This window comes from Lissotriton helveticus, chromosome 7, assembly GCF_964261635.1.
Source record: "Lissotriton helveticus chromosome 7, aLisHel1.1, whole genome shotgun sequence".
Lineage (NCBI taxonomy): Eukaryota > Metazoa > Chordata > Amphibia > Caudata > Salamandridae > Lissotriton > Lissotriton helveticus.
Window position 1 is genome coordinate 190,029,642 of NC_136068.1, and position 18,916 is coordinate 190,048,557.

The following is an 18,916-nucleotide window of genomic DNA, read 5'->3' on the forward strand; positions in this document are numbered from 1 at the left end:
AGGCTTTCGCCCCCAGCACTCGACGGAAACTGCCTTGATCGAATTGACTGACTCAATAAAAATATTACAGGACCAAAGAAAGAACGCTGTATTGATCTTGTTGGACCTCACAGCAGCGTTCGACACCATCTCCCACCCTATACTCCTGTACAGACTCAGGGACATTGGTATCTCTGACCGGGCATTGGACTGGATAACATCTTTCCTAACAGAAAGATCCCAATCCATTACACTAGGACCCTTCAGTTCTGCTGAGAAAAAGATTCGACCGGGAGTCCCCCAAGGCTCCATTTTGAGCCCCCTGCTTTTTAGCGTCTACCTTATTCCCCTCATCTCCCTGATCGAATCATTTGGCATAACTGTTACATCATACGCCGACGATACCCAACTCATAGTCCCGCTAGAGGAGAATTCTACAACAGCCGAACAAAATTTTAAAAACTGCCTCAAAAACGTCTTTCTGTGGATGGAAACAAATCACCTCAAGTGCAACACTAGTAAGACAGAAATCCTCCCCATGGGGAAAAATGTCAACTTCTGTCCTCATCTCTGGTGGCCAGAGGATTCCACAGCCCCTCCCCAGACTGTTACAACAGCAAGAAACCTTGGAGTCACCTTCGATACTGACCTATCCTTTGACCATCATGTAAGGAAGGTGGCAGGAAGTTGCTTCGGAATCATTAAATCCCTCCAAAAAGTTTTTGACTTCCTACCAACGGATGCCAGAAAGGCCGTAGCCGTGGCGTTAATCCTCTCGCGCCTGGATTACTGCAACGGTCTAATGGCAGGTGTGAAAAAAGTCACACTCAAAAAACTGCAGAGCGTCCAACATTCTGCCGCCAGACTGGTGCTCAAACTCCCTAGGAGGTCTTCAGCATCCACTGCTCTGAGTACCCTTCACTGGCTGCCTTTGCACAAAAGGATTCTTTTCAAAATCCTAATCGTTGCATTCCAGGCATTTAACCGCATTGGCCCCAAATATCTAATTAGACGCTACCCCCACTACAATCCCCAGAGGACTCTGAGATCCTCCAACAACAACCTACTAAAACCAGCCAACTTCAACCTAAAAACCAAAGGGGGTAAAACCCTCACCCACCTATCTTCTAGAGCCTGGAATTCCATGCCTCAGCACCTGAGGTCCCTGACCAAGGAAATCCATTTTAGGAAACAATTAAAAACCTGGATTTTCAGTCTATCAGACGAGTACGTGCTGGACGCCATCTGAGCCCACCTACCTTCAACCTCATGTATACTTTCCAGTTAGCGCCAGGATGCTCCCTCCGGAGCGACAGTCGCGCTCTACAAATACCAATACCAATACCAATGCGTGGTAACAACGCGGACGATGTAACATCCACATTGTTACCAATGCGCGTGGTACTGACAGTGTTGTAAATACTGTCCCCTATCGAAAGACTTCTGGCCCAAAAAGTCATGAATTAAACACCCCATCCTCTTCCCTGCCTCTGTCAGTCAGCGCGGCCCTGTCCCTGTCCTGATGCTCGACTTCTGGGATAAAAATAAAATGGTAATGAATTACCATTTTATTTTTTGCCTTTTGGGGGAATTTTAAGTGGGGCGACGTTCCTCGACTCCAAGGGAGGAGCCGCCCCTGTAAGCTATCCCAATAAATACATACATACAACAAGTGCAAATTCTGTCAAGAAGAACTAAGCACATCAGCCAACAATTTTGGTTAGGAAACTGCAGCCTGTTTGGCTGAAATCTTAGTTTGCTTGCCACCAAGATTTCCTTTTCATTTCCTGCACCTCCCTACAGTCATTATCTCACTCTTGCAGGTTCCCTTTTCATCCCAGTTTTGTCCCTTTGTGACTGATTTCCAGTCTTTCTCCTCCTCCTTCTATCCCCCTTTATTGCTCTTTCTTTGTTGCTCTGGGTCACAGTCTGATGATTAAAATTAACTGCTAAGATCAAAGGGAGAGAGAGGACTAGATAGGCTAGACCGTATCCCCTGAATTATATGTACATATATCAATAAGGGCTAGCTAGTTTAGTAGGATAAGGGAGAGACTCAAGTGGGTACGTCAAGGAGCAACACACAATGAGGAAAGACATTGTTTTCCTCATAAAGCCCTCACCCACCGACCTAGTCGGTGGCATGCTTCATCATCGGGCCCACCACAGTGGCACCGAATGTGCCCCGGGTGTGCTTCAACGCCAGGAGACTGCGGAGCAGGTATGTTGCTGAGTGTGCGGTGAAAAGGGTGATAAGGTGTAGATTAAAAGCTATGCAGGAGGTACCAGCACCCGAGGGTTGTTTATCTTTAATGAACTGGGCCTCTGCTAGCAAATAAAAGGCAAGGAGACGTATTGGAGTGCGAATTATGATCTCCAACGTCTGGTGCGGTCTACATGTTTCAGCCAGTGCCTTGTTGAATTTAAGCTGGCTTTCCTCAGGACCATTTACTATGTGAAGAGTGCAAAGTAAACTTAATTTAAGTGGTTGTGTGGTCTTTTGTCTATGTGTAGCGCTCGCTAAGGCGCTGTAGCTGTTTAGAGGGGATTCCCTCAAGCTTGACTACATGTAACACATAGGACAAGGACAAGACGTACATGGTAGAGTCATATTAGTATGGTAAACTGTTGTACCACAAGGAGCCGGCTTATAAGGTGGTGTTCGACCTATAAATGGCTATGGTGGGCTCATGGCACGTGCATGAGGCTGGTGAGAATTTTAACAAAAACCGGAGGTGTTTTAGTGGTGGGCTAAAAGAGCGTATTTACAAGGTGAGGTACAGGTAAGTATTGTACTAGGTCCTCACTCTGTTTTATCTTGTAAAAAACTTCATGGGTCGCCTGCAGAGAAAGAGACCCTGTTGGGATAAAGGTATATTCAACATCTGTCCAACCTGTAGGGAAAAATAGGTGTTGGCTTACCCAGTTTGTAGCTGTAGTGGTTCTATTTTACTCACAAGATTTTCGGTCTGGTTCCTCCTTGAACCAGACCAGACCGATTACTCCTTTTGAAGGAGTAATCTTTCATTGGTGGTGGTGTCAAATTTTTCAATGACAGTCCAGGAGAAGTCATTGGGGGTGTGGTTATGGGTGAGAAAATGGTCTGTGAGCTTGCTGATATTTTTACCACATCTTATCGTGCTCCTGTGTTCCGTCGTTCGTGTCCGGACTTTCCTGGTGGTCATGCCAATGTATCTAAGGCCACATCGGCAGGTTATCAGGTACACCAAGTTTGTGGAGTTACAGTTTGTGAACTTCCGTTGTGTCCAAATTTTGCCTGGTTCTAGGTCCAGGGTTTTGGAGCTTGAAGTCAGGTGGCACACGCTGCAATTGTTGCAGGGTTGATGGCCAGTGATTTTCGGTAGTCCCCATATGTTGACTAACGTGTTGTCATTGGAATTTTTCTTTGGCACGGGTCTAGTTTTGACTAGTTGGTCTCTGAGATTGGTGGCTCTTTTGTAGGCAAAGCATGGTTTTTCCCGTTTCCTAGTACCAGAGTTGATAATCTTCCAGTTGCGTTGTATGATGTTGGCTACCTGATTGGACGCCGTATTGTAGGCGGTTACGCACGTTAGGGTGGGTTCTTCCTGTTGTCTTTCAAAGGTTTCCAAGAGTGCTTCTCTGTTCTGGTTTCTTGCTCTTTTGCAGGTTTTGTTTATTATCCTTGACGGATAGCCACGTTCTTTTAGTTTGTCTGTTAAGTCGTTGGCTTGCGACTTATAATCCTGGATGTTGCTGCAGTTACGTCTAATGCGTAAAAATTGCCCGTAAGGTAAATTTTCCCTTAGGTGTCTGGGATGGAAACTGTCAAATCTTAATAGGGAGTTCCTTGCTGTGGGTTGATAGAAGGTGGTCGTCATGAGGCCTCCATTTTGTGGTTTAATGTTCAGGTCAAGGAAGGCTAGTTCAGTGGAACTGCTAGTACTGGTAAAGCGTAGGAAGGAATCTTGGTTATTTATCCAGACCATGAAGTCATCCAGTTGTGCTTGGTTGCCTTCCCATATCAGGAGAACGTCGTCGATGTAGCGACGCCACATTTTTATGTTGGCCAAGAAAGGGTTGGTGAATTGTTGTATGTAGGTGTTCTCAAAGTGTGCCACATACAATCCTGCCACGCTCGGGGCAAAAACGCTGCCCATGGAAGTTCCATTCGTCTGCAGGTAGTAGGTTCCTTCATATTCGAAGTAGTTCTCTTTGAGAGCCAACGTTGCGCAGTCCAAGATGAAGCTGCGGGGGGTGTTGTATTCCCAGGGGCTTGCCATGAGGACATCATGCAATACCTTAAGTGTAGCGTCCTGTGGCAAGCTGGTGTAAAGGCTCTCTATGTCTAATCCTACTAATAGTTCAGAGCTGGGGTTGAAGGTGATGTCTTGGATTACACTTAGGAGGTGTTTGGTGTCCTTGATGTAAGAAGGAGCTTTTTGAACCAATGGGTTGAGAAAGAAGTCGCAGTAACGTGAAAGGGGTTCAAGTAGGGACTTAATTCCAGATACGATGGGTCTGCCAGGTGGTGGGGTGATGCCCTTGTGTATTTTGGGGACTATGTAGAAATACGGGGTTTTTGTATCTCTAGGGCATAGGTAGTCTGCTTCTTGTTTGGAGATCTTTTCATTGTCTTTGGCGTTTGTGACCATGAGGTGGATGGTGTTCCGTAGTTGTTCAGTTGGGTCCCTATTGAGGCGTTTATAATTCCTGGTGTCACCAAGGAGTCTCTTGCATTCCTGGTCGTAGTCACATTTGTTCATTAGAACTATGCCGCCTCCCTTGTCCGCGGGTTTTATGATAAGGGTATCGTCGTTTTGTAGGCGTTGAATAGTGGTCCTATCTTTGTTGGAGAGGTTGTTGAAAGTCTCTTTTTGTTGGAGTTGTTCCACTTCCGTGTATACGGCCTGTTCAAATGTCAGGATTTCTACTGGAATACTTCCCGGTGGAGGAGTGAAGGTGGATTTCAGTCGGAGTCCTGTTTCATTAGGGGCTTCTCCCCTGTCGTAGTTGGTACTGTCTTTTTTCTCAAAAAAAGCTTTTAATTTTAGTTTCCTGAAAAACTCAGCAAGTTCAACATGAAGTTTGAAGGTGTCCAGTCTGGTAGTAGGGACAAATGAGAGGCCTTTATTGAGCACTTCCATTTCTTCTGTGATTAGTTGTGTATCAGATAGGTTGAATACAAGTGGGCACGGGGGTTTTATTTGCTTGTCCCCGGTTGTTCCTTTGTTTTGTTTCTGGTGTTGGAGCTCACTGGTTCTTCTACCGGTGCCCATTGGACATGTCCCGGGTTCCGTCTCTTCCCCCGTCCTCGTCTGCCCTGGGATAAAAAAGGGTATCGTTGATTGTGATTCCCCTGAAAAAAGGGCATGTTTCCTGGGGGGTACAGTTGGGGGTAACCAAAGAATGGGGGTTGGCAAAGTGAGGTGGTGGTGGGCCAAAGTTGTAGTTTTGGGGACCTTGCCACTGTTGTGGCCATTGTTGTCCTCGTCTGCCTCTGCCTCTGGGCTGGTTGGATCCTGAGCTAGAGTTGCTTGAGGCTCTTGAAATAGAGCTATTGTCATGGTTGTCTGAGGATTTGTTGGGGGGGATGTAGTCATCATCAGAATACGGGTAGGTTTTGGAGAAGCTGAACCTCTTCAGATCTTTCTCAAATTTTTTGATTTTGGTCTGGGATAAGTAGTCTTTATATTCCGCTATTTCGCGGTTCTGGTCATCAAGTTTTTTCTTAAAGCCTGTCAGGGTGGTTTTAAAGTGTGTCTCAGTTGCCTGGATCTCTATCATGATGGCATCTGATAGGCGTTTGGCTGTCTTTATGATGAGGATTAACCAGTCCCTGGTGCAGTGCCAGGCGATCTGGGCCCAGTCCTTGCGAAATGCTGCATCGTCTAGGAATATTCTCGGGGCGTTGGTGACCAAGAGGCCACTCGGGGCTGTGTTGGTACGTAGATACTGTGCCAGTATAACACCGTGCAGAACAGTCCGGATCCTGTTCCTCTTTTTCTCCGTGAGGGAGTCCCAGTCGGTTGATTGTGCTACAGTTGTGGAGATGTTGAAGTCTGCCATGAGTGAGGGGTCAGATAGTATTGCGCTGACATCCTCTGCAGTGAAGGTGAGGCCAAAATTTTCGGCCATGTTTGGGGGTAGATTGGACTCTCGCAGCTGTGCGCTGCTCAGTAATGCTAAGATCAAAGGGAGAGAGAGGACTAGATAGGCTAGACCGTATCCCCTGAATTATATGTACATATATCAATAAGGGCTAGCTAGTTTAGTAGGATAAGGGAGAGACTCAAGTGGGTACGTCAAGGAGCAACACACAATGAGGAAAGACATTGTTTTCCTCATAAAGCCCTCACCCACCGACCTAGTCGGTGGCATGCTTCATCATCGGGCCCACCGAATGTGCCCCAGGTGTGCTTCAACGCCAGGAGACTGCGGAGCAGGTATGTTGCTGAGTGTGCGGTGAAAAGGGTGAGAAGGTGTAGATTAAAAGCTATGCAGGAGGTACCAGCACCCGAGGGTTGTTTATCTTTAATGAACTGGGCCTCTGCTAGCAAATAAAAGGCAAGGAGACGTATTGGAGTGCGAATTATGATCTCCAACGTCTGGTGCGGTCTACATGTTTCAGCCAGTGCCTTGTTGAATTTAAGCTGGCTTTCCTCAGGACCATTTACTATGTGAAGAGTGCAAAGTAAACTTAATTTAAGTGGTTGTGTGGTCTTTTGTCTATGTGTAGCGCTCGCTAAGGCGCTGTAGCTGTTTAGAGGGGATTCCCTCAAGCTTGACTACATGTAACACATAGGACAAGGACAAGACGTACATGGTAGAGTCATATTAGTATGGTAAACTGTTGTACCACAAGGAGCCGGCTTATAAGGTGGTGTTCGACCTATAAACGGCTATGGTGGGCTCATGGCACGTGCATGAGGCTGGTGAGAATTTTAACAAAAACCGGAGGTGTTTTAGTGGTGGGCTAAAAGAGCGTATTTACAAGGTGAGGTACAGGTAAGTATTGTACTAGGTCCTCACTCTGTTTTATCTTGTAAAAAGCTTCATGGGTCGCCTGGCAGAGAAAGAGACCCTGTTGGGATAAAGGTATATTCAACATCTGTCCAACCTGTAGGGAAAAATAGGTGTTGGCTTACCCAGTTTGTAGCTGTAGTGGTTCTATTTTACTCACGAGATTTTCGGTCTGGTTCCTCCTTGGACCTATTCGTCCTTCCGCGGCGCCCGTTATGAGGGAACTGGGGCATCCGGTCTTGTATTTGTACTGCCCAGTTGATTAGTATCACCTGTGTGTTGTAAAAACAGAGGGAGGGGTGCGCGCTGAAAGCCGTGTCATTGCGGGCTGAGTGCGCAAGCGCTCTGGAGTAGTGCGCGTTCTTGCGCATGCGCGGGTAGTGGCGCATGCGTATTGGCTGGGTGCATATGCCGGTATGTGGCGCATGCGTGCGGGTCCCTAGTGAAGTCGGACCAGAGTGTGGGCATATGTAGCGTGGTGGCAGGTGAACTGCTCGTATTACATAGCCTAGAACATTGGGGGTTATGGCCTGCATGCATGGTATTAGGAGGTGATGGTGACTGTTCTTTTGTTCACCAAAGTGCGTGGTTTACGCAGTGGGGGAGAGAGAGGGGTAGTGCCCGTCTGGGAGGAGAGGAGCATGGGCGGACACGCTCATACAGGGATACCCTGGCACTGGTATCACCGAATGGTGAACTATTGCGCACAGGAAGTTACACAGCTAGGGAATTCCATGGTATGGCATCGTTGAGGCCATGGGTGTGTGTGGATAAACGATATATCCATCGTTGTTCCTTTTGAAGGAGTAATCTTTCATTGGTGGTGTTGTCAAATTTTTCAATGACAGTCCAGGAGAAGTCATTGGGGGTGTGGTTATGGGTGAGAAAATGGTCTGTGAGCTTGCTGATATTTTTACCACATCTTATCGTGCTCCTGTGTTCCGTCATTCGTGTCCGGACTTTCCTGGTGGTCATGCCAATGTATCTAAGGCCACATCGGCAGGTTATCAGGTACACCAAGTTTGTGGAGTTACAGTTTGTGAACTTCCGTTGTGTCCAAATTTTGCCTGGTTCTAGGTCCAGGGTTTTGGAGCTTGAAGTCAGGTGGCACACGCTGCAATTGTTGCAGGGTTGATGGCCAGTGATTTTCGGTAGTCCCCATATGTTGACTAACGTGTTGTCACTGGAATTTTTCTTTGGCACGGGTCTAGTTTTGACTAGTTGGTCTCTGAGATTGGTGGCTCTTTTGTAGGCAAAGCGTGGTTTTTCCCATTTCCTAGTACCAGAGTTGATAATCTTCCAGTTGCGTTGTATGATGTTGGCTACCTGATTGGACGCCGTATTGTAGGTGGTTACGCACGTTAGGGTGGGTTCTTCCTGTTGTCTTTCAAAGGTTTCCAAGAGTGCTTCTCTGTTCTGGTTTCTTGCTCTTTTGCAGGTTTTGTTTATTATCCTTGACGGATAGCCACGTTCTTTTAGTTTGTCTGTTAAGTTGTTGGCTTGCGACTTATAATCCTGGATGTTGCTGCAGTTACGTCTAATGCGTAAAAATTGCCCGTAAGGTAAATTTTCCCTTAGGTGTCTGGGATGGAAACTGTCAAATCTTAATAGGGAGTTCCTTGCTGTGGGTTTATAGAAGGTGGTCGTCATGAGGCCTCCATTTTGTGGTTTAATGTTCAGGTCAAGGAAGGCTAGTTCAGTGGAACTGCTAGTGCTGGTAAAGCGTAGGAAGGAATCTTGGTTATTTATCCAGACCATGAAGTCATCCAGTTGTACTTGGTTGCCTTCCCATATCAGGAGAACGTCGTCGATGTAGCGACGCCACATTTTTATGTTGGCCAAGAAAGGGTTGGTGAATTGTTGTATGTAGGTGTTCTCAAAGTGTGCCACATACAATCCTGCCACGCTCGGGGCAAAAACGCTGCCCATGGAAGTTCCATTCGTCTGCAGGTAGTAGGTTCCTTCATATTCGAAGTAGTTCTCTTTGAGAGCCAACGTTGCGCAGTCCAAGATGAAGCTGCGGGGGGTGTTGTATTCCCAGGGGCTTGCCATGAGGACATCATGCAATACCTTGAGTGTAGCGTCCTGTGGCAAGCTGGTGTAAAGGCTCTCTATGTCTAATCCTACTAATAGTTCAGAGCTGGGGTTGAAGGTGATGTCTTGGATTACACTTAGGAGGTGTTTGGTGTCCTTGATGTACGAAGGAGCTTTTTGAACCAATGGGTTGAGAAAGAAGTCGCAGTAACGTGAAAGGGGTTCAAGTAGGGACTTAATTCCAGATACGATGGGTCTGCCAGGTGGTGGGGTGATGCCCTTGTGTATTTTGGGGACTATGTAGAAATACGGGGTTTTTGTATCTCTAGGGCATAGGTAGTCTGCTTCTTGTTTGGAGATCTTTTCATTGTCTTTGGCATTTGTGACCATGAGGTGGATGGTGTTCCGTAGTTGTTCAGTTGGGTCCCTGTTGAGGCGTTTATAATTCCTGGTGTCACCAAGGAGTCTCTTGCATTCCTGGTCGTAGTCACTTTTGTTCATTAGAACTATGCCGCCTCCCTTGTCCGCGGGTTTTATGATAAGGGTATCGTCGTTTTGTAGGCGTTGAATAGTGGTCCTATCTTTGTTGGAGAGGTTGTTGAAAGTCTCTTTTTGTTGGAGTTGTTCCACTTCCGTGTATACGGCCTGTTCAAATGTCAGGATTTCTACTGGAATACTTCCCGGTGGAGGGGTGAAGGTGGATTTCAGTCGGAAGTCCTGTTTCATTAGGGGCTTCTCCCCTGTCGTAGTTGGTACTGTCTTTTTTCTCGAAAAAAGCTTTTAATTTTAGTTTCCTGAAAAACTCAGCAAGTTCAACATGAAGTTTGAAGGTGTCCAGTCTGGTAGTAGGGACAAATGAGAGGCCTTTATTGAGCACTTCCATTTCTGCACCCAGCCAATACGCATGCGCCACTACCCGCGCAAGCGCAAGAACGCGCACTACTCCAGAGCGTTTGCGCACTCAGCCCGCAATGACACGGCTTTCAGCGCGCACCCCTCCCTCTGTTTTTACAACACACAGGTGATACTAATCAACTGGGCAGTACAAATACAAGACCGGACGCCCCAGTTCCCTCATAACGGGCGCCGCGGAAGGACGAATAGGTCCAAGGAGGAACCAGACCGAAAATCTCGTGAGTAAAATAGAACCACTACAGCTACAAACTGGGTAAGCCAACACCTATTTTTCCCTACAGGTTGGACAGATGTTGAATATACCTTTATCCCAACAGGGTCTCTTTCTCTGCCAGGCGACCCATGAAGCTTTTTACAAGATAAAACAGAGTGAGGACCTAGTACAATACTTACCTGTACCTCACCTTGTAAATACGCTCTTTTAGCCCACCACTAAAACACCTCCGGTTTTTGTTAAAATTCTCACCAGCCTCATGCACGTGCCATGAGCCCACCATAGCCGTTTATAGGTAGACTGGACACCTTCAAACTTCATGTTGAACTTGCTGAGTTTTTCAGGAAACTAAAATTAAAAGCTTTTTTCGAGAAAAAAGACAGTACCAACTACGACAGGGGAGAAGCCCCTAATAAAACAGGACTCTGACTGAAATCCACCTTCACCCCTCCACCGGGAAGTATTCCAGTAGAAATCCTGACATTTGAACAGGCCGTATACACGGAAGTGGAACAACTCCAACAAAAAGAGACTTTCAACAACCTCTCCAACAAAGATAGGACCACTATTCAACGCCTACAAAACGACGATACCCTTATCATAAAACCCGCGGACAAGGGAGGCGGCATAGTTCTAATGAACAAAAGTGACTACGACCAGGAATGCAAGAGACTCCTTGGTGACACCAGGAATTATAAACGCCTCAACAGGGACCCAACTGAACAACTACGGAACACCATCCACCTCATGGTCACAAACGCCAAAGACAATGAAAAGATCTCCAAACAAGAAGCAGACTACCTATGCCCTAGAGATACAAAAACCCCGTATTTCTACATAGTCCCCAAAATACACAAGGGCATCGACCCACCACCTGGCAGACCCATCGTATCTGGAATTAGGTCCCTACTTGAACCCCTTTCACGTTACTGCGACTCCTTTCTCAACCCATTGGTTCAAAAAGCTCCTTCTTACATCAAGGACACCAAACACCTCCTAAGTGTAATCCAAGACATCACCTTCAACCCCAGCTCTGAACTATTAGTAGGATTAGACATAGAGAGCCTTTACACCAGCTTGCAACAGGACGCTACGCTTAAGGTATTGCATGATGTCCTCATGGCAAGCCCCTGGGAATACAACACCCCCCGCAGCTTCATCTTGGACTGCGCAACGTTGGCTCTCAAAGAGAACTACTTCGAATATGAAGGAACCTACTACCTGCAGACGAATGGAACTTCCATGGGCAGCGTTTTTGCCCCGAGCGTGGCAGGATTGTATGTGGCACACTTTGAGAACACCTACATACAACAATTCACCAACCCTTTCTTGGCCAACATAAAAATGTGGCGTCGCTACATCGACGACGTTCTCCTGATATGGGAAGGCAACCAAGCACAACTGGATGACTTCATGGTCTGGATAAATAACCAAGATTCCTTCCTACGCTTTACCAGCACTAGCAGTTCCACTGAACTAGCCTTCCTTGACCTGAACATTAAACCACAAAATGGAGGCCTCATGACGACCACCTTCTATAAACCCACAGCAAGGAACTCCCTATTAAGATTTGACAGTTTCCATCCCAGACACCTAAGGGAAAATTTACCTTACGGGCAATTTTTACGCATTAGACGTAACTGCAGCAACATCCAGGATTATAAGTCACAAGCCAACGACTTAACAGACAAACTAAAAGAACGTGGCTATCCGTCAAGGATAATAAACAAAACCTGCAAAAGAGCAAGAAACCAGAACAGAGAAGCACTCTTGGAAACCTTTGAAAGACAACAGGAAGAACCCACCCTAACGTGCGTAACCACCTACAATACGGCGTCCAATCAGGTAGCCAACATCATACAACGCAACTGGAAGATTATCAACTCTGGTACTAGGAAATGGGAAAAACCACGCTTTGCCTACAAAAGAGCCACCAATCTCAGAGACCAACTAGTCAAAACTAGACCCGTGCCAAAGAAAAATTCCAGTGACAACACGTTAGTCAACATATGGGGACTACCGAAAATCACTGGCCATCAACCCTGCAACAATTGCAGCGTGTGCCACCTGACTTCAAGCTCCAAAACCCTGGACCTAGAACCAGGCAAAATTTGGACACAACGGAAGTTCACAAACTGTAACTCCACAAACTTGGTGTACCTGATAACCTGCCGATGTGGCCTTAGATACATTGGCATGACCACCAGGAAAGTCCGGACACGAATGACGGAACACAGGAGCACGATAAGATGTGGTAAAAATATCAGCAAGCTCACAGACCATTTTCTCACCCATAACCACACCCCCAATGACTTCTCCTGGACTGTCATTGAAAAATTTGACAACACCACCAATGAAAGATTACTCCTTCAAAAGGAACAACGATGGATATATCGTTTATCCACACACACCCATGGCCTCAACGATGCCATACCATGGAATTCCCTAGCTGTGTAACTTCCTGTGCGCAATAGTTCACCATTCGGTGATACCAGTGCCAAAGTATCCCTGTATGAGCGTGTCCGCCCATGCTCCTCTCCTCCCAGACGGGCACTACCCCTCTCTCTCCCCCCACTGCGTAAACCACGCACTTTGGTGAACAAAAGAACAGTCACCATCACCTCCTAATACCAGGCATGCAGGCCATAGCCTCCGGATCTCCGACTGACCCCTGCCCTCACCACGTCTTCAACAAGGCCGACGCTGTCATCGCAACCCACCTGCGGGACATCATCAACACCTCCTTCGACACCGCCACCTTCCCTGAGAGCTGGAAGCACGCCGAACTCAGCGCTCTTCTCAAGAAACCCACAGCAGACCCCACCGACCTCAAGAACTACCGTCCCATCTCGCTCCTCCCGTTCCCCGCCAAAGTAATCGAGAAGACCGTCAACAAACAGCTGGCCGCCTTCCTCGAGACGAATGGATCCCTCGACCCCTCACAGTCGGGCTTCCGAGCGAACCACAGCACCGAGACCGCCCTCATCGCTGCCACCGATGACATTCGAACTCTGATGGACAACGGAGAAACAGCGGCCCTCATCCTCCTGGACCTCTCCGCGGCTTTCGACACTGTCTGCCACCGCACCCTAGTACAGCGCCTCGGCAACATCGGAATCCAGGACAAGGCACTGGAATGGATCACCTCCTTCCTCGACGGAAGAACACAGAGAGTCCGCCTACCACCGTACAAGTCAGAGGCCACCAAAGTCATCTGCGGCGTCCCTCAAGGATCCTCACTGAGCCCCACCCTCTTCAACGTCTACATGAGCCCCCTCGCGGCCATCGCACGCCAACACAACCTCAACATAATCTCCTACGCCGACGACACCCAGCTGATCCTCTCCCTGACCAACGACCCCGCCACCGCCAGAGCCAACCTGCACGAAGGGATGAGAGATGTAGCCGAATGGATGACGACCAGCCGCCTGAAACTGAACTCGGACAAGACGGAGGTCCTCATCCTGGGCTCCTCGCCCTCCGCCTGGGACGACTCCTGGTGGCCCCCCGCCCTGGGCACCGCACCCAAACCGACGGACCACGCACGCAACCTGGGCTTCATCCTGGACTCCTCCCTCTCCATGTCCAGACAAGTAAACGCCGTCTCCTCGTCTTGCTTCAACATCCTGCGCATGCTACGTAAGATCTTCCGGTGGATCCCCACCGAGACGAGGCAGACGGTCACCCAGGCCCTCGTCACCAGCCGACTGGACTACGGCAACGCCCTCTACGCCGGAACCACCGCCAAGCTCCAGAAGAGACTCCAGCGGATCCAGAACGCCTCGGCCAGACTCATCCTCGACATCCCCCGACGCAGCCACATCTCCGGACACCTGAGAGATCTGCACTGGCTCCCGATCAACAAGAGAATCACCTTCCGTCTCCTCACCCACGCACACAAAGCCCTACACGACCAAGGCCCGAGCTACCTCAACAACCGGATCAACTTCTACACTCCCAAGCGCCTCCTCAGATCAACCAACCACGCCCTCGCCGCCGTCCCCCGCATCCGAAGAGCGACAACAGGAGGAAGGTCCTTCTCCTACCTGGCCGCCAAGACCTGGAACTCACTCCCGACCGACCTGCGCCTGACCCAAGACCACCTCTCCTTCAGGAAGAAGCTCAAGACCTGGCTGTTCGAGCAGTAACGGCACCCCCCCCCCCACCCAGCGCCTTGAGACCCTACGGGTGAGTAGTGCGCTCTATAAATGACCTGATTGATTGATTGATTGATTGATTAATGTTCTAGGCTATGTAATACGAGCAGTTCACCTGCCACCACGCTACATATGCCCACACCCTGGTCCGACTTCACTAGGGACCCGCACGCATGCGCCACATACCGGCGTATGCACCCAGCCAATACGCATGCGCCACTACCCGCGCATGCGCAAGAACGCGCACTACTCCAGAGCGCTTGCGCACTCAGCCCGCAATGACACGGCTTTCAGCGCGCACCCCTCCCTCTGTTTTTACAACACACAGGTGATACTAATCAACTGGGCAGTACAAATACAAGACCGGACGCCCCAGTTCCCTCATAACGGGCGCCGCGGAAGGACGAATAGGTCCAAGGAGGAACCAGACCGAAAATCTCGTGAGTAAAATAGAACCACTACAGCTACAAACTGGGTAAGCCAACACCTATTTTTCCCTACAGGTTGGACAGATGTTGAATATACCTTTATCCCAACAGGGTCTCTTTCTCTGCCAGGCGACCCATGAAGCTTTTTACAAGATAAAACAGAGTGAGGACCTAGTACAATACTTACCTGTACCTCACCTTGTAAATACGCTCTTTTAGCCCACCACTAAAACACCTCCGTTTTTTGTTAAAATTCTCACCAGCCTCATGCACGTGCCATGAGCCCACCATAGCCGTTTATGGGTCGAACACCACCTTATAAGCCGGCTCCTTGTGGGACAACAGTTTACCATACTAATATGACTCTACCATGTACGTCTTGTCCTTGTCCTATGTGTTACATGTAGTCAAGCTTGAGGGAATCCCCTCTAAACAGCTACAGCGCCTTAGCGAGCGCTACACATAGACAAAAGACCACACAACCACTTAAATTAAGTTTACTTTGCACTCTTCACATAGTAAATGGTCCTGAGGAAAGCCAGCTTAAATTCAACAAGGCACTGGCTGAAACATGTAGACCGCACCAGACGTTGGAGATCATAATTCGCACTCCAATACGTCTCCTTGCCTTTTATTTGCTAGCAGAGGCCCAGTTCATTAAAGATAAACAACCCTCGGGTGCTGGTACCTCCTGCATAGCTTTTAATCTACACCTTCTCTCCCTTTTCACCGCACACTCAGCAACATACCTGCTCCGCAGTCTCCTGGCGTTGAAGCACACCCGGGGCACATTCAGTGCCACTGTGGTGGGCCCGATGATGACGCATGCCACCGACTAGGTCGGTGGGTGAGGGCTTTATGAGGAAAACAATGTCTTTCCTCATTGTGTGTTGCTCCTTGACGTACCCACTTGAGTCTCTCCCTTATCCTACTAAACTAGCTAGCCCTTATTGATATATGTAGATTAAAATTAACTCCCAGTCCCTAGCAGTAGAGGGTATGGGCAGCACTGGAACCACTGGCACAAATTAAGCACTGTGGGCCCGATTCACAGAACTAACTTAAGACAAAATCCTAAACTTACTACCATTTTGGTATTCACAGAAGGCACTTACTCATTTTGGTATTCACAGAAGGCACTTACTCAGTTTGGTATTCACAGAAGGCACTTACTCATCTCGGTATTCACAGAAGTTAGGAGTCCTAACTTTAGGACTCCTAAATGCCTTCTGTGAATACCGAAAGTCTTAAAATTAGGATTTTTCTCAGTTTAGTAGTAGTAAAGTTAGGACTCCTAACTTTAGGACTCCTAAATGCCTTCTGTGAATTCCGAAAGTCTTAAAAATAGGATGTTTCTCAATTTAGGAGTAGTAAAGTTAGGACTCCTAACTTTAGGACTCCTAAATGCCTTCTGTGAATACCGAAAGTCTTAAAAATAGGATTTTTCTCAGTTTAGTAGTAGTAAAGTTAGGAGCCCTAATTTTAGGACTCCTAAATGCCTTCTGTGAATACCTAAAGTCATAAAATTAGGATTTTTCTCAGTTTAGGAGTCCTAAAGTTAGGACTCCTAACTTTACTACTACTAAATTGAGAAAAATTCTAATTTTAAGACTTTCGGTATTCACAGAAGGCATTTAGGAGTCCTAAAGTTAGGAGTCCTAACTTTACTAATACTAAATTGTGAAAAATCCTAATTTTAAGACTTTGGGTATTCACAGAAGGCATTTAGGAGTCTTAAAGTTAGGACTCCTAACTTCTGTGAATACCGAAATGAGTAAGTGTCTTCTGTGAATACCAAAATGAGTAAGTCCCTTCTGTGAATACGAAAATGGTATTGAGTTTAGCATTTTGTCTTAAGTTAGTTCTGTGAATCGAGCCCTGTATGTGCAGTATAGACTACAGGGGTGCCAGTTTCGCCTTGTACAGAATATAAAAAAAAACAGCACAGCAGTGGATTGCACTTCCTTCAGCCTGTAGAGAATACGTGAAAAAACAGCACAGCAGTGGATTGCATTTCCTTCATCCTATAGAGAATGAATAAAAAAACTGATGCTAACTTGCCACTCAGTGTGGGGTTAATGTACAATTTGGGAGACTCGGGCACAAAACCTCCCGGCAATAATTTTTTTGCCAATGTCGATCCCACTTTTGCACTCTAGTTTACGACCAGTTAATAACTGATGGTATGTAAAAGGAGAAAAAAATACATTAAAAGCCCATCTTGCCCTAGCCTACAAATAGCGAAAAGATGAAAACAGGTGTAAAAGCTGTTTGCTATCAACTTCATCCCTGAATCTAGATTTAAATGAGACTCTATGACAGGTGCGATCCATGCAGGTAAGAGCGGTGAGGCGGATTTGGAATGGACATGAAAATCACTTTGTAACCTGTGATATGCTAGGAATACACATTTAATATGTTTTTTCAGTCAGTGTCAAACTTCATAATTATTTAGAATGTTCATTGTATTTTTAAATAGATGCCATGATCTTCATCACATTTACACAGGCATAGTTCCGTGAAAACAAGTACACTGCTCAGCTAGCCTTCATATTTTTCAGATTCTCCATGTTTGCAAACCTAATGAAATGTGTGACACAGTTTCACTTATTCACCTTGAGTTATTTGAAATCACAACAGGCGCGGCTGATACATGTAAGAGCGGAGGGTCTGGGCGGTAGCGGGGCACGGGGCGGGGAATTCGACCAACGACGGTATACGGAAAATAAAATAAATTTTTTAAAAATCCACTTACCCTGCGCTCGCCACATCGCCGACTAGGCGATGCGGCAACCGCAAGGTGAGTGGTTTTATTTATTTATTTTATTTTCCCTATCCCGTCCTCTGTCAACTCCCCCCGCCCAGCCCCCATCCACACCACTGTCCCACTGCTCTTACCTGTACCGGCCGCGCCTGAATCACAAACATGCTGCTAATGCAGTTGTATGTGCTGGTGTATGAACAGTAGTAATATGAATACCTCCAATTGTGAAATTTTTCTGGGACACGGCCTATATCAAAACATTTAGCAGCATGGCCAAAGTACACTGGTTGATGGCTTACCTTATTTTAAGATGGTGATATAATTAACTACCGTTCAGTGCAGTGAAGTAGAATACACAATCCCTCATAAAAATATGGTCATTTAAAAAACTGTGTGAATGCATACTGTTACCACAATGCTCATAATAAAAAATATTTGCAGCCCCTGCACTTTCAGGCACTGTAAGCATCCAAGGGAATAGGGAATGTTGTTGGATGTCACATCCTTTGGACAAAGTGTCACCACTTTGGGACACAGAAAGATAGCAATTCATCAAGGTATGGCACTAAAATGTCATTGTCAGATTAACTTTTGACATATTGGGCCAGGTTCAGAATCTGTACTTTGCAGTGTTTTTTAGTATTACAAAACCCACTATATAGTACTATATACAAACTACGGGGTCGATTATGATGGCGGACAGACTTGCGTCCGTCCGCCACCACTGAATATGAGGGACCGTCCGCATGGGCAGCGGTGGTCCCTCCATGGCAATTAGGATGTGACCGCCACCCTGGCGGTCACAGCCTGTATTTTTTACATTGCGGCGGGTGCTGCTTGAAGCAGCACCCGTTGCAATGTAAAAAATGACAACAGTGCATTTGCATGCACGAAGCGGCAGGCACCGCGCGGTGCCTGCCGCTTCATGCACACAAATGCAGGGGGGTACCATAGGTACCCCCAATGTGCACCCCTCACCCCCCACTCAACCTGGAGGCCCGCAACAGGCCCCCAAAGAAATCACCGTATGCCTTTCCACGGCGGAGAATCCGCCGCGGAAAGGCATCTGTTAACCCCCATCCTAATATGGCTGGCGGTGTCTGATAGACACCGCCTGCCATGTTAGAGCTTTTCCGCTGCGGTCGGAAGGCGACCACGGCGGAAAAGCTGCGGACGGATTTTGAGACCCACCGCCATCCTAATTTGGCGGTGGGTCTTTTGTGCCTCCCCAGCGGTTTTCCCGCATCCTCCGGGCCGGCGGTGGCTTCCGCCGGCCCGGAGGATGCGGGAAAACCGCGATCCTAATTGGCGCCCATGTACGAAGTTTAAGCCTCCACAATTGCCTATACTTTGGGGTGCAGAGTTCTCTGTCCCGTCTCCGCACACATAAGTATACATTTTAGTAGTAAATGTGGGTGGGAGG